This window comes from Anser brachyrhynchus (genome assembly GCF_964034855.1).
Source record: "Anser brachyrhynchus genome assembly, chromosome: 7".
Taxonomy (NCBI): Eukaryota; Metazoa; Chordata; class Aves; order Anseriformes; family Anatidae; genus Anser; species Anser brachyrhynchus.
The window spans coordinates 6,673,263-6,700,433 of NC_137701.1; the positions used below are offsets into that span (position 1 = coordinate 6,673,263).

The 27,171-nt window shown below is 36.4% G+C and overlaps 1 long non-coding RNA gene across 1 annotated transcript in view; it reads right to left on the minus strand.

The window, feature by feature from the left end:
• The window catches only part of LOC308197805, a 128,942-nt gene that overhangs the window by 56,084 nt on the left and 45,687 nt on the right, over positions 1 to 27,171 (minus strand). Inside the window, exon 4 of the long non-coding RNA XR_013953289.1 lies at positions 22,677 to 22,802. This is a non-coding gene — a long non-coding RNA (uncharacterized lncRNA). The remainder of the gene's footprint in view (positions 1 to 22,676; positions 22,803 to 27,171) is intronic.

Below are 27,171 nucleotides of genomic sequence, written 5' to 3' on the forward strand. Positions count from 1 at the left end.
AGTCTCAATTCTTCCCCATCACATTTATAGCCAGACTTAAGAACAAGCCATAAAAAAAGACATTTAGTGCCTACAAACCTGCACTGACTTTGTAGCAAGAAAACATTCCTAAGCCTGACCCTGAATTTTTTTTACCACAGAAGGTAGGTTGCTCTTAAGAACTGCCATAAAACTCCACACACTTTCCCTTGTACTACTGAAGGAGAAATGGAGGGGACAGGGCAAGAGAGATGCCTTCTGTGGCCTTTACTACAACCACATCACACCAGTTCCTTGCCACCACACTCCCAGTCCCCACAGGGAGGTGATGTGGGGTTTTCTTCAGCACTGTCAGTTTTTCATGAGGTTGTATCAATTTTTCACAGTTAGAATCCACATTAGCTATTTAGTGCTCTGCCCAGCATCTCTCCCTTCAACAACACAGATTGCTCAATCTTTTCTTGAACAAGAGAACACCATGGAGATGTCCCAGGCCAAGTCCCTCCCCTGGGACATTTCAGAGCCTTCCTTCTGTGTGAGGCCACACAAATTAGCCCCACAGCGTATTCATGTTACGGAGATGTTGAAACTTTCCAAGAGAACTGATTCATGGAAGAAGCATAGAGCAGGCATTTCAGAGGTTTTCTGAAAAATGGTAATCATCTTTATCTTCTGTTATGGTATTTTATGGTATTAATGAAGAGGTGTTGCTTTCCTAATTATAAAAACTTGGTGATCCAAAGGCTTTGGAACTTATGTAACAGACTTGCTCTTTATTTCTCTTCCAGACCCTGAAATTTCTGTTAGTATTTGCAATTTATAAAATGAATCAGCACAATTTCAAATGAATAATACAGTGCTCAAGGTCAACCTTCTACCAGAAGATGACAAAAGTATTAAATCTGAGGAAAGCCAGTACAAGCCTATTCTCATGATGTCCAACATCATCAACTAGAAAATCTCAAGATACTTAGAAAGCTCAAATAATAACATAAAGTTCAAATAAACGGCAAAGTCGGGTGTTTATTAGAAATGAAATTGAACTTCCTGTAACTAATAAACCAAGGCAAAATTTGAGAGAGAGAAAAATCTCAGAAATGCTAAAAATATTCCTCAAACAATACTTAAATATTGAGCTGACTTTTTTAACCATAAATATAAATGAAGCACAAGAGGAATTGAGGGTGCTTATACGACTACTTAAGCTAATCTACTGGTTGTCTGCAGCTGCCATACACGCAGTTTGATGTGCACAGTGGTGTACAACTGCAAAGCTACTGCAGCTTTGTTACACAAACATTCTGATAGATAAGGAATTGGCTTTCTTTGTCAAAATATCCATAGATGATGGAGTGACTGACAATATTTTATTTAGGTTTAGTTCCTTCTGCTCAATCACTGCTAGGCTGCGAAGGCAGACAAGCACTGGAGCAGGTTGCTCAGAGAAGTCGTGGAGGCCCCATCCCTGCAGACAGTGAAATTAGACCAGGTTGGGAACAACCTGCTCTGGCAGATGCTGCTTTGAGCAGGGGTTTACCCAGACGATCTCAAGAGGTCCTGTGCCACCTCAGCCACCCCATAACTCTGGCTAAGCTTTTAAACAAGCTGCGGTTCTTAAAAAAGAGCTCTCTGCAGCCCTGCCCACAAACACTGTGACTTCAGCTGAGTTCTAAAGCTGATATCCAAGAAATAACCTCTTTTTTTTCCATTTCCCTTTGGTTAAAATACACTTCTATGGAGGACTACAAGTAACCTAGCAAGAGTAACCTTTATATTTGAGATGCATTCTATGACTGTTTTCTCTCCACTTATGACCTTAAAATGAACCTGACTTGCATTAGAGTATGTTTGAAAATAAAAAAAAATAATGGATGTTGGGGGGAGGGGGGGGGGAGGGAAGGAGGGAAATGTTTCCTCTTACACTTCTATTCTGAGCACTGAGCTTGACATGACCTTGAATTTCCCATGATATAATCAGATACAAAATATGCACCTTTACTGATGAGACTTTACTGATTGGAAAGGAGGGATCAAGCGCATTGGTACCCTGATTATACCTCTATGGTTTTCAAGAAACATTTTTATTTTTTTTAAATCCTTAAAATTGATGCATTGCACCCTTACAAATACCACAAATTTAAAAGTACTCCTCATTTATATATATTCAATCTGGATTGAATAGGATATTAAACTTCATTTTTGTATTTAAAGAAAAAAAAAAGCATGGCAAAGGAAGTATCGACCTCACATGACATGACGTTGCAATAAATGGATAGATGGACTGTCACTCTGACAAAGACTTCACAGCATAGGTAACCTCTGATTTTTTGGTAGATGTCAAGCAGACAATGCAATCACCATTTTTGTCTATAGCAAAATTTTCCCAAGCTGAAGGAGCAAGCATATAATTATGGATTAAGAGTACTTATTTTATTACTAAAAAGAAACAAGCACACAAGAAACATTTCCATGTATACATATGGATGTCTTGTTTCCTGCATAATAAATTGCAGTCGTTTGCAGAACAAAATGACTGTAGATACTGGCAAGATGCTAGTGATGTTCAAAGAACATTTTTCATTTCACCACTTCAGGATCTGTGACTAAGGTTTGTTTTTCTTACAGCACTTGAAATAAATTCATTATAAAACTGTCACAAGCCAAGACTTATTTAGAGAAATTATTCTTGAAATAAAGTTTCTGAACAATTATATTTAATTCTCTTTGAGAATACTCCTCAGGAAAAAAAAAAAAAAAAAGGCAAAAAAACTAAATTAATTCCATATTGCAACTTTTAATCCTGACTTAGCCTAGGTAAAGGTTGATTTTTGTCCTGCTTTTCATCTCTAACTATTATTAGACTGGTTCCTTTAACCATTGTTTTGTTTAAAAACAATTATAAATTACACATGAAAGACCGGGACACTCAGCAGAATGTGTAAGATGCTGTTTGAACCTCAGTAAAAATGCCTTTTAAAGTTATGCTCCAACTGGCATAATTCTAGCTTCAAATTAAGCAGGAATAGTCAACAACACAAAACTGTTTCTGTCACTGGGTTTGTCTTTGCTACCTGAAATATTTAACCTTACTATGTCAGCTGATGGGAATCATTAAAATATCCTATTCCTCTTGTCACTTGACTCTTCTTGCTACCATCACCAAACAGATGAAGCCACACTCAGCATTAACCCAAGATCATGCCCAAAGGACCTTGACCCTGCGGTCACCTGAGCTATTTTAGTGAACACAGTGTCACCTCACGAGTAGCAGTTGGCAACGGGTCCAAAACTGAAATCTTAGAAAACTACATCTAGATTTCTTCAGAGTTGTACTTTTTGGCTTCACCTACCTTAAACTGTCACCTGGCTTAATAAAGACATAGGAAAGTACAACTCTTCCTTTACACTATTATCAACAGTTGCTATCATTACTGTATTTGAATTCTTCAGTGTCTGACTATAACTTTCTATCATCTTCTTCTGAATACAAACTTTAACATGACACCAATTTTCTACATAAAGCAAGAAAACATGAAGTTCCTTCAATGGCTCAGTTAGAGTTCTTTTCAGTTTTTTAAAATGCTGTGAAGTATCTAGCAGGGTATTTGTATTATGTGAAATACAATACATAAAAACATAGCTCTTAAAGGAATAGAAGCAACTTCTAAATGATTTTGCTTAGCAACTGTTATCACCTAATGCCTGAAAACCTCTTGATATTATAATTTGAATACATTAAGCATAATGAGTTTTCATCCATATGAAACACTTGTACTTCTTAGTGTAGTCTGTTCAAGATCCAGTAAAGAAGGATTTATAAGGTGAGAGTTTATATTTATAATATATCCTGAATGTGTGCCCAACATTTTCAAAAATTTACAAAGCAGAAGTCACAGAACTTAGGACTGAAACTTCAGCACAGCTCTTGACATTTCTCAGCTTTGAATGTAAACAATATATAAAAGGTCCAACTATTGAAAAAAACATCTGATTTTTCCCATTGTAAATATGAGCCACATACGACTTAGCTATAAGGAGATATTAACTTTTGAACTGATCTAAAAATATATTTTTTAAAAAGTCAAAAGAAGCTCTTTTACCCAGCTCTGTTCATCAAAGGTCACTGTACTATAGAACTGTTAACGGTCAGAAAGCCAAAAACAGTTCCAAGTAGCTATAGTGAGAGGAATTTTTTTGTAATTGTCCAAAAATGTTTTTTAAACTCAAGAATCTCAACAGCAGCTCACTGATCAGCAATTCAAAACTCAGTTTAGTAGCTGACAGCCAACTTATATTAATATGACCCTAACCTTTCTGATACACTTCCAGAAAATATACAACTTTCTGCCTCAGATTTTTGTGTTCAGCTTTGGAAATCTGTAGGGATTCAAGTGTAATACTTAGTAAGAGAGTACAATTTTGCAAACTAAAATGCAATTTTTAAAGTAAATTCAAACACTTAAAGAAAACTAATACATGCAACTAAGACTATTACTGCTCTTTATGACAAAGCACTCAAGTTACTTCTTCAGACAGTCTTATCACCCAGGAAGCTGTTTTGTACTATCAGATGAGCACAAACCAAGGTACAATAACTACCAGGCTGATGGTCTATTACAAAGGAAACGACATAGGAAATACAAATACTCCATTAATGGAGGTCTCCTGTCTGCAGGAAGCTTATTTATGTGCATTAAGAACAAAACAATTTTGACACTATCAGATGCTGGAAGAACAGAATATAATATTTTGGACACTTCTTCAGGGACATTCACTTTCATTTGGACAACCTATATGGATGTAGAAAGCAGAAAGGTTGAGATTATTTATAAAATCATCTGGTCCTGCTCCTGAGACTTACATTGTCACACAAGTTGGATGAATCAAACCTCAACATAGAGAAATCAGACATGCCTCATCTAACTAAGGCTGCTTAAAATTCACATATGCTCCCTAACAGGCAAGAGAGTGACAGAAGGTAATGCATCCCACCAGGATCATGATGGTCACCATCATGAATTTTGACATCAGTGGGAGGATCCAGATCCACGAGCTACGTAAATGAATGCCAAGACCACAGGCCTTTAAGATCTTATTGCACTTCAGGAACCAAAGTTTTTCAAAGACTGGTGCTGGAAAGCACTAGCATAAGTGGCAATGACTTCAGAGGAAACAAAAATAAATAATAGAACACTATAAACAAATAACACTATAACATGCATTAAGTTTAAGCTTAAACCACTCAATTATTCTTAACAAATATAGAGATACTAGACTATGCTAGGTCTGGATAATTAAAAGGTGCAGATGAGTCTGACCACTAAATAAATAAATAATAATTTCCATCTCTCTCTCCCCAGTGCACCATCTTGTATATTTGAAAGTCAAATTATCTAGAAATCTGGGGAAAAAAAAAATTTAAGCAACTATTTTAAGCAACGCAGAAGGGTAAAAAACCAAAAACACTCAAGCTCTCAACCTATTCAGTTTTCTTTGCAGTTAAGGGGTGGAAAGAAACCAACTCTTTGTTACAGTTTTTATTTCACAATTCTTGTCCGGTTTCAAAAAATGGTTTTGAACATAGAGCAAGCCAGCCCATTTGGTTATATATTTCCATATAACCCCTTCCCTCCAAGTATCCTCATTGGCCTCCACAGCATTTTCCTCTTGCTTCAATATTGACTTATGAGATATAATAAGAATACCAAGAGGTTTCACACAGAGCTACAAGCTCCCTTGGGGATGGGGGTTCTGATCGGTAAAAAGCTGTTATTGCTAGAGGCGTTGCAGGGTGGCTTGCCTTTTGCCCACTCTTTCACTTCTGCCTCCTACCACCCTATTACTACTGGCAGTAGCTAAAATTTCCCTGAGCAAAGCCTTGGGCAGTCCCTGGCAGAGCTCAGACCTTCTCTGGCAAAGGTCTGAGCTTCATCTGTTGCAATAGGCTGGAAATTCTGTAGTAACTTTATTTAAATATATTGCTGGGTTTCACTGTTAATGAGTCGCTCTGATAGAAACACATTTCTGGAAATGTTAAAGATCTGTTATTTCTGGGAAAAAATAATAAAAAAAGAGCAGTGTGTATATATATATATACACACATATATATATTATATATACACATATATATATATATATACACACACACACAAATATATATATATATATATATATATACACACACATACACATCTATAGAAATTGGGATAATGTTGTTCTGTTTCCCAAAGTACCTAAATGTAATTTTGGCTATTTACATAACACAATGGAAAAAAAGAAGTAAATAAACTGTAAACATCTAAAGCAAAAACTATCAATTGCAATTGCAGAAATAGTTGGAAGAAATGGAGGAGAAAGAAAGGTTCCTCTTCCTAGCTGCCATATTTCAACTCCCCAGACTTTGGTCATTCTAACTAGAATAGACATTTCTAATTATTTCTAATCCTGCACTAGCCTTATACCCCACCAGAGATAGCAACCAGAGGTAGCTTGGCCCAGAAACATCCTCTTTATTTGAGTATCAGTGAAAATCCTCAGCCCTTGGTGGTGCAAACCTTACCCAAAGCCCAACCTAGAAAGCCACACAAGATACAGAAGCAGGGTGTTTAAATTAAGCATTAATCCTATAACTCCAGGGATGCAGAAAAGTGTTTTTCTTTGTGAGTGCTGCTATAACCCCCCGTTTTGGCCTCAGTCTCATCCTAAAGATGGGGAAATCTAGAATGGAGGACTAATAACATCATGGAAAAGAAAGAAAAAAAAAAAAGAAAAAGATGTGAAATGTCTATATTTACTATTTCAATGTCATCTGTAGAAGATGAATTGGGAATAAAGATATTTATTTTATTTTTTAAATCATAGCTACTCAAAATTTTTGAAAGTATGTGTTTTACAATACTGGAACTCAATATGAGAATTTGTTCACAAAAGGTAACTTTTGAAAATTCCTCAACATTCTGAAACAGCAAACCTACTCAGAACCATTCTTTCTTATTGCCTAGCTTTACTTGACACATTATCTTCTTTTTAGCGCCCACTTAATTGACAAACACTGCTAAAGCAAACATTGCATAAAGAGACAATTAAAAAAAAAAAAAGCCTGAAAATCCTATGACTGAAAATCCATGACTATGTTTAGACTAAATGACTGAAAATCCATGACTATGTTGGATCTATACAGATCCAAAAAAAAAAAAAAAAAGACGACCTCATATTAAAACGTTATATTCAGTCAACTTAAACACTTCAGTCCTGTTCCACAGCTAACTAGCATCAACTTTTTTGGTTACATGAATAAATAAGTCCCAACACTAGCAAATGTTTGTTTCCCAAAACAGTGCTGAAAGACGTATCTATTATTGTCATTTCCAAGGTTTCCATAGGCTCTCCTAATAACTGTGCCAGTTTGGTACAATGGTAACTCACTGATCATGCTGTAATTTAGGGTAGTAATTTAATTTCAAGACTGAGTATGTTAAAATATTTTATGGGCTCCATGCAAATATAACTGTGGTAAAAAGGCAATAATCTATTTATATAGAAGGCCATTCTATAAGAGGCTTCTTCACTTCACTGACTTCATCTCACCTTAAAAATCTCGGAGTGTGAAAAACCAGCAAAGGTAAAGAAGATGGACGATAAAAAGTAATCATATTTTATTAATGATCTATAATATCTCATTCTATAAACATATTTCTTCTCCTCTATTTTCATCATATTTCCTTTATGGATACCACTGGCCACATTTCCAAGACCACATTCAGATTACATACACACGTCCAATTTCACATGTTCCCACACAGGAAAACATATCTTACAATTGTACAGCAAAAATCAGACAGATAGAATGGTTGAGGTTGGAAGGGACCTCTGGACATTAGTCAACTTCATCACCCTTCAACAGCAGCATCAGCTACAGCAAGTTGTCCAGGGCCGTGTCTGGTTGGGCTTCAACTGTCTCTGAGGTTGCACGCTCTACCAAACAGCCATGTCCTTCAGCAGTTTCTATAGATTTCAGCCAGAACTACAGGTGCTTAATAACTTTTAGGAATTGGCCCTTCAAGTCAAGTGCCGTCTTTCCACACAACCACAAACAGCAGTAACTCTGCCTGCCCTTCGATTTAACTTTTTCCCTCCTCTCTCATCATTCTTCTTCTAATATATGCTGTTTTCCAACCCAAACGCTTTCTTTCTCCTCTGAAATCACATTCCCTTCTTCAGTCCTCTCCATCTTTCTCATACTTGTCTGGGTAAAAATGCTCATCTAATCTCCCTTGAAGATCTGTCTTAATCAATCTTAATTTTGTAATTATTCCATTGTATTGCTACCAAATAGCAGTTGTCCTGCATTTTGGCTGTTCTTACACTCTTGATCTTTATTTCTAAGATTATTTTCAGAGACTACAGTTCCTACTGTATAGCGTTCACATTATATTAACATGCCTTCTTCACCTGAATGTAGTTTTGGTTTGGATTAGTCTGTACAATATAATCAATAATTCAACTTTTTCACTACCTGAGGTAATAGCATTCTGTTCAGCAAAACTTAAAGTTTTTACCATACGCAGCTAAACTGAATGCCATGTTCTTTCCGTAAATTCTGATTTAAACCTCTCTCATAGCCAGCATTTTACTCAGAGAAGTTGAAAGTTGTAAAAAGGGCACAGCTTCACAACCACTGTCTGAGGAGAAGGTACCAAAGACTAAAGGGATCTTTCTATTACTATGGCTACTCAATCCTTCAGATAAAGTAAGAATTATACAAGTTTACTTGTCTGTATTTCTTTGCTGTGATGACCCTGCCTGAGACAAGACCATTTGCACAGGTTATCAAATAGTAAGTTAACATCTTTAACTTGCTTTGAGACCATCAAGCCATCAAGTGGTCTGGACAAACAGGAGTGATTTAAGGACAGGAATAAATACTACTTTGTTATTTCGGTAGCGTATGGGGAGTTGTTAGTATTTTTTTTCCCTGCAAATGAAACATTACATATGGGATTAGGATCTGCTCATAGCAACAGTTCCCACAAATACAGAAAGTGGTTGTGTCATCCCAAGTGTTCTGTCCCTACACATTGGGTGGAAAATTTGGAAAAGAAATCTCTTGAACCTGAATAATCAGTGCACTGGGTGGAGCACTCACTTTGCAGCACTGAATATTCACCTCTGGAACTGAGTTCAAACCAAGTCAAACTGATGTAACAGAAAATTCTTTAAACAAAGCATTAATAACAAAACTTTGAGTCAGAAATCAGTTTCAGAAAGATAATGCCTAAGGCAACCTTTTTTCTTCCCCCCCCCCTCACCCCCCAATTAGCTGTTGAACCCTGCAGTCAGTGTATTCTAGAGATGCGGTGATAAAAGGAAATATTTAACATTTTGTTCTGTTTTTCAAGACTGTAACTGCTAATCTAAAAGCTAGGTCAGTTCAAACTTTAGGTCTTCATTTAGATCCCTGCAAGATCAACATCACAAAGAAAAGAACAAGCCAAGAGGACTAACAATAAATATTCAAACACAATTCCCATAAGCCAAAGTTTTGGAGCACAGAAAAGGACATCCGTATCTCATCCTTTCTTGCTTCTAATAATACTCTCTACCTATAGAAACCAGTTCTGAGTGAGAGAGAGGACTTCACAAAAGCCAGAAAGCTGGGGAAGTGCCACTGTGTGCTGCTGTACTGTATTTTTTCCACTTGCTGGATACAAACAGTATCAGTAAGGTAATGTCTTGAGAAAAGCAGTCTTAAACGTACATTTGATTTTTCCAGGAAAAAAGACATTCTGAAAATCCTGCTGAACTCCCAACCTGATTTACAGAGCAACAGTTTCTCAATAGGCAGCTGACATGCATCATTCATTCAATAATGCACTAGTTGTATTTTTTTTTTTTACTTCTCCTAATAACAGTAACTCAAGAATCACCTCATAAAACTGTTTCAGAGTACATTCCAAAGCAGAAATTTTATTGTCAGCAACGGTGCAACCACAGATGTCCTAGCTGACTACCAAGGTATCTTGAATCCTCATTGCAACAGACAGTTTCTATCACTACAGAAAAATATGTTATGACAGATCACAGACAAATATTCAACACTTGGCCTCTCACTGTAGTCTTGAAGAAAGCTTCAGGTCAGCACAACATAGACAGCTACTGGACAACACAAAATGAGTCAGTGACTCATTTTTTATATATATGTATATATATATATAAGGCAAAAGAGATATGTATTTCCAAATCCACACTAGGAATGGGTATGGTATGTCTTCAAAACCACAGCTAATGCATCGTAGATCAGTATTTCACCAAAACTATGCTGTTCTCTCAGTGATATTTGGTGTTCCACTTCTGAAGTTTAAAAGTAAAAGACCACTACTAAAAAAGAGTACTACCAAAAAGGATTCAGCATCACTGTTCGTGCTAGACATACAGGAAAGAGAAAGGAAGTTCTTCAGTATGTCAACTTGCACTCACATAGGGAATGCTCTAGGAAAAAGGAAGATAAAAGAACCCAATTTTCCTCTACTGTCTACTGCAAAGATTCCCACTAAAAGAAGCAGAAGCAGTTTAAAAAACATTGCTTCCCATCCACCCATGAAGACTTCTGTTTGCATTTGATGAAGGAAAGAAAGACTGTAAGTAAATATTTTTGACAGATCTTTCTGATAAAATGAAACATAAGGCAAGTGGTGCTGCAAGTCTGGCGTGAAATGAACAAATCAGACTCAGCTGAGTTTACAGGAGCATGCTTTCCCTGTGATGAATCTTAAGGTTGGCTGTAAGAAGAACCTCACTGATGGATTTTATAGGAGAGGGAACACTTCAATTTGGGGGAGAAACAGCTTCCAATTTTAGCATAAATATTTCAGGAAAAAGTATTTTGCAAATACATTTATGTTCTTAGGAACAGAAAATTTATGTCCTTTCCTATCCTGTAGTGTAACCAGCCTCATGGAGCCTGAACAAAATGCAGAGATTTCATTAGTAAGCCTCAGGCTTATTCTGCCAGCAAAGTTCTATATTTGACATTTGGTATTCTGACACATCATTATGAGCTGTGCTCTAACACAATGGAACAACATGGCACAATGTGATGGTTTCAGTTCAGTGGAGAATTTGGATAGCATGCTTTTTCCTAGATGCAACCATTTCATATTTATATTAGTATGAGAGGCAGGAGAGTTTGCAGCAGTGACACTAAAAATGTTTTTAGCCTACCAATTTTCAAAATAACGTGAAACAATGGCAAGAAGAAAATCATGACGTTTAGGGCTAATTTCAATTAGTTGTTTTCTAGAACTGTTCTACACTATTATATTGCCCACTCCATTTCTATCTAGAAGACAACTTAGTAATTAAAGAAAATGCTCAGAAGCTATAAAAATGGGTGGGTGGGTTTTGGTTTTAGTGGGTAGGGGGGGTTCTTTCATTTCTTTTTGTTTTGTCTTCTGTGGGGTTTTTGTTGTTGTTGCTGCTATTGTTTTGCTATCCATATTTGTTTTCCACAATTGTTACTGTTAAAGTAAGTTATCTTAGCAGTGGAGTTATGCTGCTACTGTCACAGCTTTCATGCTCAGCAAAAGTGCAATAAGAAACAAAGGGTTTTTTGTTGTTTTCTGTTTGCTTGTTTTGTTATGTGCTTTTAAAATGTTTAACACAAAAGGGTTTTTGCCCATCACAACAGGCCTCTGCCTATTGTAAAAATGTTGTAAATGTAATATAAAAAAGATACCATGTGGCTGAAGGACTACAAAAGCACTCTCAAGTCCACTGGATGGAATCACTCAGCTTACTGCAGTGTCTTTTTACTGCTCTCCAAGCACTTGCTTTTAGTTACTTTCAGAGAAAGGTACTGCACTAGACAGAACTTTTGGTCTGACAATTACATCATTCTGTATATTCATACTGAGAGTATCTTAAGGTCTGTATTAATTTCTAGTAAATGTTAACATTACTGTTATTATTTGTTAACACAGATAACATACAAAATTTATACCCTACGTATTCAGGTTACGTAGGTCAATAGGTTGCCATTTTATATTTCTTAGTCTCATTTGAAATACATATTTTGAAAACTGTGGCTGTCAGAACATTGTAAGATTTACAGTTTTCTGAAAGCCTTACTTTAGCCTTCAAAGCTGATCTTATTAAGAAATTATTTATGATTATTTACACTGCTTAGTACATTTAACCACAGAGAACAGTCATTTTGACAGCTATTGAAATTACCATCAGGAACAGAGTGAAGCATGCAACTGGTGGAAGCACTGTGAATTAAACTCTAATGGCCTCAATCAATTTCTCTCCTTTTGGTTGATTCTTACTCTTAATGAGTTCACAAATACATCAGGAAAACACCCCAATTTAAGTCACAGATTAAAAGAGATTTCTTTCAATGGAAAACAATTGTTCTTATTATGCTACAATAATATCCCTGTATGCATTGTGGAAACAGACAGAGAAAAGCTTGAGATCAACAGCAATTGCTGTTATCTCAATTAAAGCAGGACAAAGCCCTTTGGAAAATTTGCTTGTACTGATCAATATAAATCCAAAGAATAATCAGAATGAAGCAAATTGTTATAAAGGGCTTTTTCAGTGCCCATAAAACTTCATTCTGAACTAAGCATGTTGCATGACCTTCCGTCTTGCTGATTCAGCCCTCCTGGATGTCACTGCCTCCTCAGTTGGATTGATTCTGCCGGTAGCACAGCTGCACCCTAAACTGAACAGGCTAGTGGTCTGGTTTAAAATAATAATAATAATATAATAAAATTTATAATAATATGTGTTTTTGTTTGTTTTTCTAAAAAAAAAGCTATTTTAAAGGAGTTTAGAAAGAATCTTTTAAAGCTCATCTAAGGCTCATTTCACAGATTAGTTTTACAGCATTTCCATGTAAACACTCAAGTTTGTAGAACTGAGGGGACTGTGACCTCCACCTCAGAAGGGAGGAATAAAATGATCAAGTGCCAAGATGATTATAATATGAACTTTTAAACTGACTTTGCCTCAAAAAAAAACAAAAAACAATGTGTACCATAGTTAACTCAGTAATGCTACACCTTTTATATTTGTTAAATATGTGCTGGGAAATGCAAACAGAAAATTGAGAACAGAATTTCTCACATAAAAAAATGTATCTGTGATGTCAATTACATCTATTAATAATTTATAAAACCCTGCTTTAAAATAACATTATTACTTCCATTTAAATATTTGTAATAGACATGCAACTATTCATATTTCACTAAAAAAAATGTGATGAGTCTATATAATTTGGGATTATTTGAAAAGAAGTACAGCAAACCAAGTAAATGGACATATAGGAACCTTTGCCTAGAGAAAATAATCACCTCTGACTAGTTGTTTTTAATATACACAATTTCTACTAAAAACCAAAATGAACAGAACAAAACAAAAAAAAAGTACAACCCACACAGCAAAACCAAGCCAAATATTATAAGTAGAAGTAACAAACTGTACTTGTACAATGATAAACCCTGCCAAGAATGCTTATTACCCAGGATTTAGACACAGTGGATGAATTTTAAAACAAACAAACAAAAAAAGTCACCTAAGAAAGAAATGGGAGATTTGACCTCAAAATATGACATCTGTGTAACTTCATTGCTTAGAGTTATTTTGCAACAGAATAGTCTGCAATTCAACATAAAAAGACAAAAGCAGTGATAAGAGAAAAAAACAATAAGAGAGTTTTTTAATCACAAACTGAAGACAATGTGAAGTTTCTCCAAGGTCATTACTGAAACTTCCATAATTATGCATTTTTTTCTTTTGTTATTTTTAAATTTTACTTGAAACTCAAATATCACACAAACTGGGCGGAGAGGGAAAAAAAGCGCTGCCTGACTCCCAGAAAAATAAATAATTAAATAAATAAAAATCTCAGCATAGCTCTCAGCATACTTTCATAAGTAACCGATTTTCAATGAAGCCATTGATTCACAGAAGAATTTCCCAAGTAGGGCTAAACATCTAGCTAGTGATTTACAACAATGGTAGGAAGTGCACTTAGAGCTGCTCCCAGAATTTTTGCAAGTATAGCAAAAAAAAAAAAAAAAAAGTCTCTGATATAATTCTCTTTTATGGGTGAACGTATGATAAACATATGCGCTGGTTCAGTAAAGAGCTGGTTTAATCATACATTTCACTTAACTTTTATACAGCTTCCATCAACTACTTGATGACAAACAAAAACATACAAAATATTCTACAAGAGTAGCTAACATTTCTATCAGATACTACATGATTCTTAAATGCCATCTGTTTCTGCCAAGGAATCTCTTACATTATCATTTCCTTTCTGTTTTTCATTTTTCATGCTTTCCATGGTAGATGTAATTAACTTAGCTCGTCTATGACCAAAAGCACTATATAATCATAGCCAGCTTCTCTCTTTGTTTTTGCAAATCTTCTGGATAAAGTTGGAAGCTTTAAGAGGCAACATTCAACCCATATGTGGGTCTTGCGAATTGCTATTGTCACTGTTGATCCTGAGATCGCTACAGCTAACATTTCTCAGGATCAGAGCCCTGGTGGTTGTACAGGGCCTGAAACATGTTTGTTTAAGGAAAGGAGAACTGCTCAGCTGTTTTTATTATGTTAAAGCTGAGTACTTGTTTAAAAAAAAAAAAAAAAAAAAAAGCCTGAGGAAGGGAGACCTAAGAGATGTGAGACAATGTTTGCCTGACCTTTTACATAGGACTGTATGATCCAAATTTTATCATTAATCTTCAGCTCTGAAAATATACCTCCCTGTATACAGAAAACAGCAAGGAGCTAAGACTTCACCACTCAGTACACAGTCATTTTCTCTTGTTATTAAAAACAAATACTCAAGTAAGAAACAGAAATTAAATAGAATGGATACCATAAATAGTGCCTGTTTAGTTCTCCATAGGTTCAAGACTGCATTGGAAGAGAGCTGGTTTTGGCACGTACTGCATATGCAACACTGCAGATGAGGTCTAGGAGGAATTCCCTGGGTGTAGAAGCCGCCCTTTTATTATGTTTACACTGCCTATCAAACTCAATTCACACTACCCATTCACACGCACAGATGTAATTACAATAACACAAGAAGTAATAGCAATAGAAGTTATATCAGACTGTTTTTGAAAGATCCTTTTGTAAAATCTGAAGACCCCTGAGATTTGAAGTGATATCATCATTTATCAGCCAAAAGATGCATCAGACCTGTACCAATGACATGAACTTTCTCCAGGACAGAAGTTTATAACTGAAAGAGCCAGTCCACAATTCTTTCTTTCAGAAAAGAAGCAGCAGTAACACCACTTAACTAGTTTAACTTTGGTATTGAGTTTTATAAGAGTTTTATAACTTAGCAATACGAAGAAACCTAGTCTTGGAACTAAGATAAGATCTATTATTTGACAGATTAGATAGCATTTAAAAATAGCATCAGAAAAAATATTACATTGTTCTTTCTAATGAATGGTCCCAACACGAATTAAGCAATTAACTGCAGATTACACAGCCAACAAAAAAAACAATAAATTCTGTTAATGAAATTGTTGTATTCGAGAAATCCTCTGGCACATTGATTGTTCTAAATCCAAAGTGATGTTTCAAAAGCAATTACAGTAGCCAGTTCTTTATTATCTTGTCTCACAGTAATTCAAAGCAACATGCTGAAAGCAATTCCATTACATTGTAATTACCTCACGTTACTGTCAGTAGCCAAGAGGCAGCATATGCTCCCTATCATAAATAGTTAAATCGCTCACTCTTTAGTGAAGGAGTAAATCTTGGAAGGCCTTTATCTCAAATGGTATATTTTTGAAGAAACACAATGGGAACTGGGTGCACAGTTAGGAGAAGATGTACAGAAAAATGGTTAATGGCAAGCAGTTACTTGATTTATCAAGCACTGTGGCATGGGTCCAGTGTAGAAGTGTATCTAGGAGCTGACATGTTAGCAGAGGGGGCACAGAAGACTGCAGCTGCCCTCTGCAAGCCACAAGACAGGAGTGCACTGACACAACCAGACAACCCCATGCCCATTCCTACACCAAACACTCAGAACAAGCTATTAGACAATGAACTATAGCAGGCTTCATGTCCCTACAAAACACTGAGTTAGAGATGTGCAATCTTTGTACTTGGTACAGAGAGCTATGAGAGAAGCCTACATAGAGAAGGATATTTCCACCAGATCCGAACTCAATGAGGAAAACTCTCTAAATTCAAAACAGCAAATAAATCACCCCAACAACACTCTTAGAAACACAGCTTCTCTTCTAGAAGACTAACTCTGTGCTCAGCCAGGGCCTCAGTCACGGCCCTGTGCTCACACATCCTCAAAAGGTACGTCGTGCTGTATTATTCATGTATCAAGTTCTCACAACTTATGTGCCCTGAACTATTCAAAAGTCCCTAAATTACTTCCCACAATAGGCAGCAAGGAGCAATCCCACAAAACAGTTATTACCTTCCATAAGGGGGAAACTCAAAGTAGCCTCTCTATCCAGTTTGACAGCCAGACACAAAAACCACAAAGCACTTGTTTTTAAGTATACCCATCCCATTAGGTATCCTGCAGAGTGATTTTTAGTACTCTGTGAGGGTATTGCTGCCTCATTGAAATATTTTATTCATTGAGGTTGGTCCAAAATATCAAATACGTGCAAGATATTAATAAGTTATATGTAAATATTTATTGCTGAAGAAAATAATTAGGATGTTGATTTAAAAATCAGAGAGATTTCTGCACCATGAGATGACCAAAATAACAGACTGCTGTAACAGTCACATGCCTGCTGTATAAAGCTTCCATATTTTCATTCAGATTACATTGACGCAATATTGCGTATGCTGATTTTCTCTGGACATATACAGTCTTATATTTTTGGAAAGCATGTTCTGCTTTCCTAAAAAATGCTTCCAGTACTTTTTAATATCAGCAGAGAATGTTGTGAGAACTGAAAGACAAGACTTTCAAATAAAGGACCTTACAGTCATGCCTGCCACAAACCATCTCCTATAGAACCAGACTTTCCTGCTCGTTTAGGCCAAAGTCATAGCAACAGTCTGCCTTCCTTGTATGCCAGCTTTAGCACACCTGGTTTCCTGTCACCTCAGAAACTGAACAGCCACAGTCACAGCTTGGATGGCAGACTTGTTGGAAGACCACCATGTGAGGCAACATAAAAGCAAGGAAGCATGGTTCAACATGTGGTTTGTGTGACCTAATTTGCCAACTGAGTCAAAAATGAGCCAAGTGTTTTCAAAATTGCTGCTTTGGCAGACTAGAATAAAAACAAAAAGGGGAAAGTCAAATGACCAGTCAGATCTTTCCCATTTTTCTCTCTCTTTTTAACCATTCTGTAATTATTCCTTTCTTTCTGAGACAAATTATTTTGTTCTGATTTTAATTAAGAGTTACTCTTTTTTTAGCTGAGCACTTAGGTCAGGAAAGTATTTTTTGGAGGTGCTAGAGCCAGAGGCTAACAGGCCCTTCTTAGCACAAAACACCCTTGACAAGGAAGAGGTCACAGGAAATGTCCATGGATCCACAAGGAGAAGCAATTCAGACTGGGGCCACACACGCTCCTCTGACCCATATTCATAGTTCAATGGGCAAAGGAGAAATAATAGAACTACTGGGTGAAGAAACTACAAAGAGTGTTTAATATCTCCTTAACAAAACCGTATTTACAAAGATTGTTTCCCTGAAAATAAACAGAAGATGGAGGATGGTCACACCATCTTTTCAGTCTATGAATGACCTAAAAAGCCGGCACCTTTTCCACAAAATCAGAGCACAGTGCCTCTGTGCTATTGCCTTGCATACGTTGCTAGTTCTTCCAGTAACAAACCCGTACCTCTTCAGCAAAACATTCTGAGCCATTTGCTGCAGCTTTGGCATTAACTTTGGCAGACTTCCAGAACTATCTATTCAGCAGTTTTCAAAGCAACCCAGAATCAGCAGGCAACTTGAAAAATCCTCAACTCGGACTCGGGCTCGCCCGTAACCCTCAAGGGGTTCTACAAATGTAAACATAACAAAACTTTGTTCCTTCTTACAACTTGTGAATTGCATGTTTACCTTCTTTATTTTGTGGCAGACAACTCAGACTATGCATGCCTACAGCAGCAAGTAGCGTGCCCCAGTCAGAAAAGACCTGCAGAGCGAAGCGCAGCAGAGACCTGCCATTCACCCTCTACTGCTTCCACAGACTGGAGAGCATTAGGTATGCTGCTGGCGCACCCTTTCCATTTAAGTTTTGTCTGTTAGGAATTTAATTCATTAAAAATATGAACTTAGTACACTAAAAAAGGTGTGCTCTTCAATGTAAGCAAATGCACAGTAAGAGCAGACGGTAGGGAGATTCATTTCAAAAGTTCACTCCTGACTAAAAAACCTGGTGAAAATGGGCTGTCTTTATATCTAATTACATTGATTTAATTACTTGTACCAAGTTTTTCTGTCAGAGTTGGGGATACACCTGGATTTTAACTTTGAGGTTTAGCAAAAGTTCAAGAGAATGCTGAAAGAAACAGGCTGCTATTCACTCCACAAAGCAGCCAGACAGTCGCTTTAAGCCATTTTCTGAGGATAGTCCTTCGGAGAAATTTCCAAGGCTACCACATTCCTGTCACAGAAATTCCCCCTGAAGAAAGATTGCAGAGCACAGCAGCAACTAGTGAAAACTGTGATCTAAAAACAGGGATACAGACAGAGATAGGTAAAATCCTGCCTTACTTTATTTGGAGTACAACACTTTCTCTTCTTCCCTGAGCATAGTTTTGTGTTTCTAGGCACTTATGAAACTCCTGTCAAAATACCAAGATTTTAATTTTACAATATACAATAGATGAAATAAATTTTAATGATACAGACCAAAAGAAAAAGGCAAATAGCAGCAAAGTACACAACTTCTGATATTTCAAAGATCTCGGAATGTTTACTGAAAGTTTTGTGGATGTTTTGTCTGAGTAACTTTGTAATGAAAAATCATTAAGTCAAAGATTCATTCTCTAGCCTTAAAATGTGGATGAATTACTAACTAACTTTACTTCTTAAAAACTTTAGACAGACATTTGACTTAAATAGACATTTCAACCAGAGCACACAACTAAATAATGATTTCATGCTTTAAAATCTTGTTGCTTTTACTGAATTTGTAAACTACTGTCACAACATTTACTGTTGTAAGGATTACACAATCTGCCAACTGAAGTACTATGCATTCATTTTAAACTTAAGGTATTCCAATCGCAAACAAAACGATTCTATCACCACCTCCCACTGTACTGTTTCCATATACACTGGGAAATCTTCCTCTATTTTCACCAGCATATACTAATACTTTGGTTTGGGTAGTGAAGTCTCTTTGTATGGTTTCCTTTCTGCACAATGAATAGAAATTATTATTCTGTTTCCTGGATATGGAAAGGCAAGGAGTTTCTATGTAATCTTAAAGAATAGGTCAACCAACCTATTTTAAAGTTAAGCACATTCATCTCTGCTTCTAACAGAACCATCTGAGTTTTAGATAATTTCATAGTTAACAGAATGAATCATAACCTGGTTAGGTGATAGAGAAACCATATATAACAAGAGAAGGGTTGTACCCTGCCTGAAAAGACGTCTGGATTACTTTCACTGCATCGGTGATTTTTCTCAGCGGCTTTGCATCATGCCTGTCACATGCTGAGACTTTTCTTTCTTTTTTTTCTTTCCTTTTTTTTTTTCCTTTTTTTTAGTGGTAAAATTTGATCCAAAATCTCAGTTCACAAAAGTTTGTAGCTAGTGTTGCAAAATTATGTAATACAGATGAGGTTCTTGAATAGCAGGCCATAGTAAGCAGGGTTTTTCATTTTTTAACTAACAGATGCTGGATTGCCCAACCGCCCTTTCTGCAAGAACAAACATGGATTCATACTCATTTTCACAGGGGCATGACTATAAGTTTCAGCCAAATGAAAACTCAGCTTTCATTATCTTTCGCATAAAACAAGTTTCTTCTAATATTGATGTACGTATCATAAACTTAAAAAACAAAATAACTGACTATCATTAATAAAGTTAATGTCTCTTAATGCCTTCTGTAAAAATAAATGTTAGGTTACTGGTGTGTCTTCTTAAGTACTATACAATGAAAATATCTAGAGGCTTGGAAAACTTACCAAAATTTCCACCTCTATTTTAAACCCAGAACAAAAGAATTTATCAGTCTGGCTCTTATAAATGTGCTGATTTCCATTACATAGAGAATCTATTTGTAGTATATTTTTAAATCTCTAAACGAATGACTATGAATATTTGCACTGTAATGCCAATAATTCAAAAGTAAAAGCTAACCAAAATAAACCGGTTTAAATCTGCATGCTAAATCCCACCCTGTCTAAAAACATTTTTTTTCTTTTCGGCTTTTAAGATATTAATATTTTATAGCTGCTTAGAAAATGCCTTTTCTTTTTCAATGACAGAAACTCGCCTTTTCTTCAGAATAGTAATCCACAATAGCTGAGTTCCTGGAACTCAAGAGACACTTTTAAAACTGCTGTCTAAGCTTTCATCACTTCACTTTAAGCTTTACTTTACTAAAAACCACAATAAATGAAAGAGAAATACTTGGAGAAAACATGCACAGGGACACCCACATGCACAATGACCTTCATCTGAACTTGCTAAGGAAGCTGCTAATGAAACAGTTAAAAATAATGACAAAGATGATGATAATGATATGTAGTACTTTTAAAAGAATCATTTAAAAAAAAAAAAAGAAAACTGAGATAGGGTCTTGATTCTTTGGCCCCGCTACAAGTGACACTCCCCGTCTCTTCAGTTTATGTAATTAAGTGAGTGAACATTATGAAAGTTTTGCCTCTGTTAGGCTGTGAGACTGAGGTCATACTGTTATACACAGATTTCCCCTAAAAATGTTGCAAAGGATGAGAACATGCGGATGATTACTGAGTTACTGCATTCGCACAGCAGAGCTAATACGCAAAGGTGAGCACTTTGTGACCTTCAGCAGCTTTTTCAACCAGAAACCAGAAGTTTCTGTGAATCACAGTCACATGGAGATTGTTTTAAGACTGCCATTTCTGGCAAATGAAGCCTCCAAACCAACAAGAGTTATAGTTCTGGCTTACTTGTGAATCTCTCAGAGCAATACTGTATTAAATAGGCCAACTAAAAGATTGATGCTAAACTGTAAAAGAAGCGTTTCTCGCCTGTTTGTGCCTCTGACAGAAAACAACATTTGTCTGGCCTGTATGAAATATTGGCAAAATAGCTGCAAGTTTTCCTAGCTGTAAGGCAATATGCTTAAAAAACCTAACAGCTAAACAAAGAAGCTCCACATCTTCACATAGTTTCACTTTTTTTAGTATTGCTGATTTGCTCTCTCTGACTGAGGGAAAAAGTCTTTTTCTCTTTTCTGTTTGTCCCAGATGAATTACAGTAACTAAACAAAATGGGCCATCTTAAATCATCTTGCTCACCACACACACCCATCAAAGCAAGAGCTGCATGTGAACTAATCCCATGCTGGATTAGCAGAGAGACAACCACAGATGTTCTTGGGACACACGATACAATATACAATATGTCTGGACACTCTTTTAGTATCAGAGAGATTTGGAAGCATTCTGGAACAGAAGTGAACATGGTACCGAGCCAGCTCTTCACTAAGGAAGCTAATTAATACACAGCAATTGTGGATTTGTTCTCTTAAATAAACCACAGTGTTTCCATGTAGTATTTCTCAAGCCATGCAACATTTTTTAATTTTTCTTATCCTTTCACGTCAATTTTTCAGGGAACTGCCAAAGCTGGTGCACTACCATACTCCAAGTGTAGTTGGAAAGCTGACTCTGTGAGTGCATTTTCTTACAGTTCAGAGCAAAACAGGCTCTGTACAAGTAGGGAATACTTGACTATAGAAGAGAAATGGTGATTTATGAAACATGATCAATTTTAAAAATATTTTTGTCCTTTCCATACATTGTGCAGTCACCAGTGGAAAATTCCTACTATTTGTGAGGCTATGAGGCTATAAATCAAAACAAATAGGAAATGTCTCCTAAAGACCTTAACAAATAGGGTACAGCTGCAATAATAGAAGTCTGGGATGCATGGTTTGATGTGTACATTTTGCATACACCTTAAATCAGTAACAGTCATCATTCTAATTATGTTTTATTGTGCAATAATAAAATACCAGCCTACTTGGCAACTCCCAAGTTTAGGTTAAGAATTACTCAGTATATTTTAGCACTGCTAACATTTAATTTTAGACTAGCTAAGATTGGTTGTGTGACCCTAGTCCCAGGTCAAATAACAGACCTTTTACCATATCATGTGATTTAAAGTAAAGTACCATCTGAGCTAAAACAAGGAAGCTGAAAAGGAAAGAGGAAGCGAGCTCAGGCACCCTCCAACATGACTGGTGGTAATAAATCAGTTCAACAGAAAAGTGAGAAAAATTCTTCATATGATGCAGGCAGGATGTTTGTCGAGTTTTATAGAGCGATGCTCAGTTACTGCAAAAACAATTTTACACTTGGGCAACGTAATTCTTTCTTTTAGCGTGATCACCCACAATTAGCAAAAAGTGGGGGTGATCACATCTTTTCCAGTAGTGCTCGAAACCAAAGATCAAAGACCAAGTGACACACTTTTGTCATTTGAAACTTACCCCAGGAATCAACAGTGCTCTCAGCTGCCGCACAAGGAGACCAGAGTTCCATCCCAAAGGCAAACTAAGATTTTCTAGTGACTTCGTTTGGGAAAGAATGATTATTTAGTCTCACAGAGATTTCACCTGGAATGGGGAATAAACAAATGAAAACCCACAACAACAACTAAAGAAAAAAATAAAATAAAAAAGCACCAGTTATAATGTAATTCTCATTGCCAAGACTTTAATAACTAACTGTCTTGCATCCTTTATCTCAAAAAGCATAAGTGTTGTGGCAATGCTACTTGGAAAAATCTTTTTCTGTTTTGATTTTAAAGTTTGTCATATGTAATTGAAAAATTCTCTATTCCAGAGTACCTTCTTTCTGCTTAAAATGAGCAAAGCCATAAACCGAAAACACAGACTCAGATTTTAAGCCCTCTAATCCGACTTTTTCTGCAAATTAAATAAAGGACTTTGATAAAAGCCCTTGAACATCAGGTTGTGAATATATTCTTCTGTTTTCATAAGACTCCTGAAATATGCTATCGAAACATTAAAAAATACTGCAATTTTCAACATGATATACAATTCACGAATGAAAAAATTAGTCAGTTCTGTGTTGAAATGACCCACTAAGAACCAAGCTACCAAGCAAGCACATTGTGCCATGAAGCATTAATTAATTAGCATCTTTTTTTTTAACACTCTAAAGATATTTTGCCTCTAGACATGTGACTTCATCAGTATTTTTTGTATTCATTTTATTGTTAATGACACCTCTGATATGAGACAATATACACAAAAAAGCAAAACATGAGGCTTCAGAAATTACGGAATCAGAAAAAGAAGTGTTTGTGTAAGATATACTGACAGGCATGTATTGCTTCAAAGCACAACTTACATTTTTGCTACAGATCTCTAGAGTATCCAAAATGTTCTGAAATGCATGAATCTTATATAAGTTACTGTCTGGGAAACAGCTGCCAGATGGGTGGCATGTATACTTATGCACATTAATCTTTCACATGTCACAGCTATGACTTCATAAATGTAAATCTCTACGAAGTGTGTGCATTTTTTAATGCTCAGAAGACTGTCACCTCTAGGCTAGATATGCAAAGTAAATGCATGCAGACACCTGTTGGAGATGCCCATCAGGCATCAGTGCTTAATGGCTCAGAGTCAAAGTGGCAGCCGGTCACAAGTTCCTTTGGGGTGAATACTGGGGTACAATAGTATTCAATGTCTTTATAAATGATTGGGATGATGGAATCAGATTCATTCTAACCAAGTCTGAGAGTGTCACCAGGCTAAGAGAGGAAGAAACTGCAGAGAGAAGAGACACCTTAGAAAGGCAGCTTAGCAGGATAGAAAACTAACAGGAATTGCAGGGGGTTTAACGAAGACAAATGTAAAGACTTAACTGCAGGATGGGACACATGCAAGCAGCGATACAGGCTGGGATTCTCAATATCAAGTGTGTGGCTTTCGAAGTGCTGGTGAACAGCAAGCTGAACCTAGGCTGACAGTTGTCTCCTTGCAGCAGTGAAGGCAAGCCATGTCCTGGGCTGCATTACTGAAAGTCTATTCAGTAGATCAAGGGATGTGATTATTTCACTCTAGCTGGCGCTCGATAGGCCACACCTGGAATACTGAGACCAGTTTTAGTCCTCCCTTTTCAAGAGAGATTCTGATGAACTAAAGAAGCAAACAGAGGGCCACCAATATGATAAGAAAATTGGAGAACATGATGTGTGAAAAAATGTAGAAAGAAGTGGGTTTGTTCAGCCTAAAGAAGAGAAGGTTTGAGAGATCAAATCAGTCTTGCAATACCTAATAGATAGCTACAGAGAAAACAGAGATGCTCTCTTTGCAAGGATGAATGGTGACAGATGGACACAAGTAACTTCAGGGGGAAATCCATGTGAAGAAAAAAAATATAACCAAGAGAAGGACTTAACATTGGAATAGACTGCACAGAAACTGGGGGAATCTGACTCACTGAAAATACTCAAGCTTCAGCTTGGCCAGGCCCTGGATAGCCTTGTCCAAGGCTCTGATTTCACACTGATCTCCAGAAGTCACTTTCCACCTGGAATTTTCTATATTGTATGATATGCTTATATACAACATTCTCACAATGGGTGTTATCTTAGTTTTCATTAGGTGTAGGTCTTCCCAACATAAATTCATTCACTGGGTAATGCAACACCATCATGAAGTTCATATAGCCTCTGTAAAACTGCTTACAAGTTCTATAAGACACTACTGTTATTTATTTAATATTAAGTAAGGCTTGTGCTATAATAATTTTGATCTGTACAGAATCAATTTAGATCACTCTGTGCATCAGGGTTACTGATGATAAAATATTCATATGTTACATTTTAAATCACTTTCAGAGCAAAAACAAGGTCACCGAATCAAGGAAAAAGAGCACCCATGTTAGAGAAAAAGGAAAGCCATAAATGTCGCCCGAGCAAGATTTATGATACTCGGTAACACAATGGATCAGCTGCAGAAGAGTGCAGAATCATACTGTTGCATTTCACCTCAGTTACATGTGTCTGTATGCCATAGCCAAACTAAAATCAATGAAAATTACCTGGCCCATGCCATCCCGTTTGGTGGATACTAAGTCATTACAATTGCAGACACTAATTGTAGCACCTTCTGAAACTATCAAGATCTCGTCTACCATAATCTCAGTGCAGGAGCCCCAGACCCTGAACTCTCCCAGCCCTTCTCTCCCAAAGCTCCCCAGCACAAAGCCGTCCGCCTTTCTCACCAAATAATCCAAGGCTCTGTGATTCCCCCTGTGGGACTACATCACTCTTCCAAGTTCTGTAACAGCCCATCCCTTTGATTCAAACTGCACCCTATAGAAAGTCTCTTGAGATTTACTGTATCTTGTTCCAATTATCCAAATTGCAAATGGGTTTAGAAAAACAACAACAACAACAAAAACCTAACAAACAAAAAAAGAAAACACCAAATTTGGAATAGATCATTTCTAAATATTATTCTACAATTTACTGTGGTTACCCAAACTTTTGGTAAGGACTGTTAGTTAATTCTGTATTTATTTGTTTAAAATGCAACCTTTTTATTTAACATGAAGAACTAGTATACAGTTCAGTTCCATTACTGCCACAGGGATCTGAATTGCAATTGAAGCACAAGATTCAATAATTTCACTACTAAACTTTCTCAAATTGTTTCTATATTAAACAGTCAGGTGAAATTCCCTCAACAAAGAGTTCAAATCCTAAGGTGAACATGTTTTTTTTTTCAACATACAGTCCTGGGCATTTTAGATGTTTCCAACCTATGTGTCATTTTTGCTAATGAAAATTTAGTTCTGTGCTGACAAAACTGAGGGATTTAAGTGGTCAGACTCACAAACTGAACTACATGTCATAAAGTTCATCTCTTTATCTGCATCCATTAAAATAACGTTTAAACCATATAGTAGTGGCTTAACAAGCTGAAATAAATTAATGTCAAATCAGAGCCAAGCTCTGCTGGAAGCATTCCAAAGACAGTGCCTGGACATAAATATAATGAGTCCCCTTTGGACGGGGTACTGGAGGGGTCCATTGCTCAGATGACTTCTGTGACAGAGGCCTGACCTACAGCTTATTTACATCAGTGGAAATCCTTTTCTGGATATCTTGGGCTTTGGATTAGCTCTGTATTTATTTCTGTTTCTATGTCAAACACTCCAGTTTCTCCCTGCTTTACCAAGCATCTGGTAGTTACCTGAGGAAATTACAACCAATGGAGAGGAATATTGTTTGCAATTGTTTCCAGAATAGATGACAGGAAATAATTATCAAACCTGAGCAAGACTTTGCCTTCATACATAAAACAGCCCTCTAGCTGGATCTTTTTACTTCATTGTAAACAACTCAGGAAATCTGAATATATATTCATCCATGGCAGGCTTTAGTGTTCTAATTAGAATTACATTAATTAGTAATTTACTACTGGTTTTCATACTTCCCTTTGATAATTATCACACTATGTTCTTGACTTTAGCTTTAATACCAATAATAATTTTATCACTTAAGGTCTGGCACTCTTCAAATTTCCATTTTACCAGAGTTTGAATTTGCAATGATACCAGGAAACATTTAACCAATTCTTCAATTAGGTTTTCCAGAACCTATTTTTGTACTGTCAGATTCATGCAGCTTTCAGATTTAGTTTCTATTGGATTCAAATATGAAAAACACAAGAGCAGAAATGAAAACTGAAAACAAATGTGTTAAAAAGACCACTTCCAGTGACTGATTACACATCCAAATATACCATTGGTTTAATTTGATACACCCTACCCATCTGCAACAATTAATCTAATATTACTAATAAGCAGCATGAAAGATCATAGATAATGCTCTGCATTTATTAAGATAGGAAACGGGACTGTACAGAGATCCATGGAGTCACTGAGTCTCGCCCCATGTAAACTATCATGAATACAATCCTATTCACAAATTTCACATAG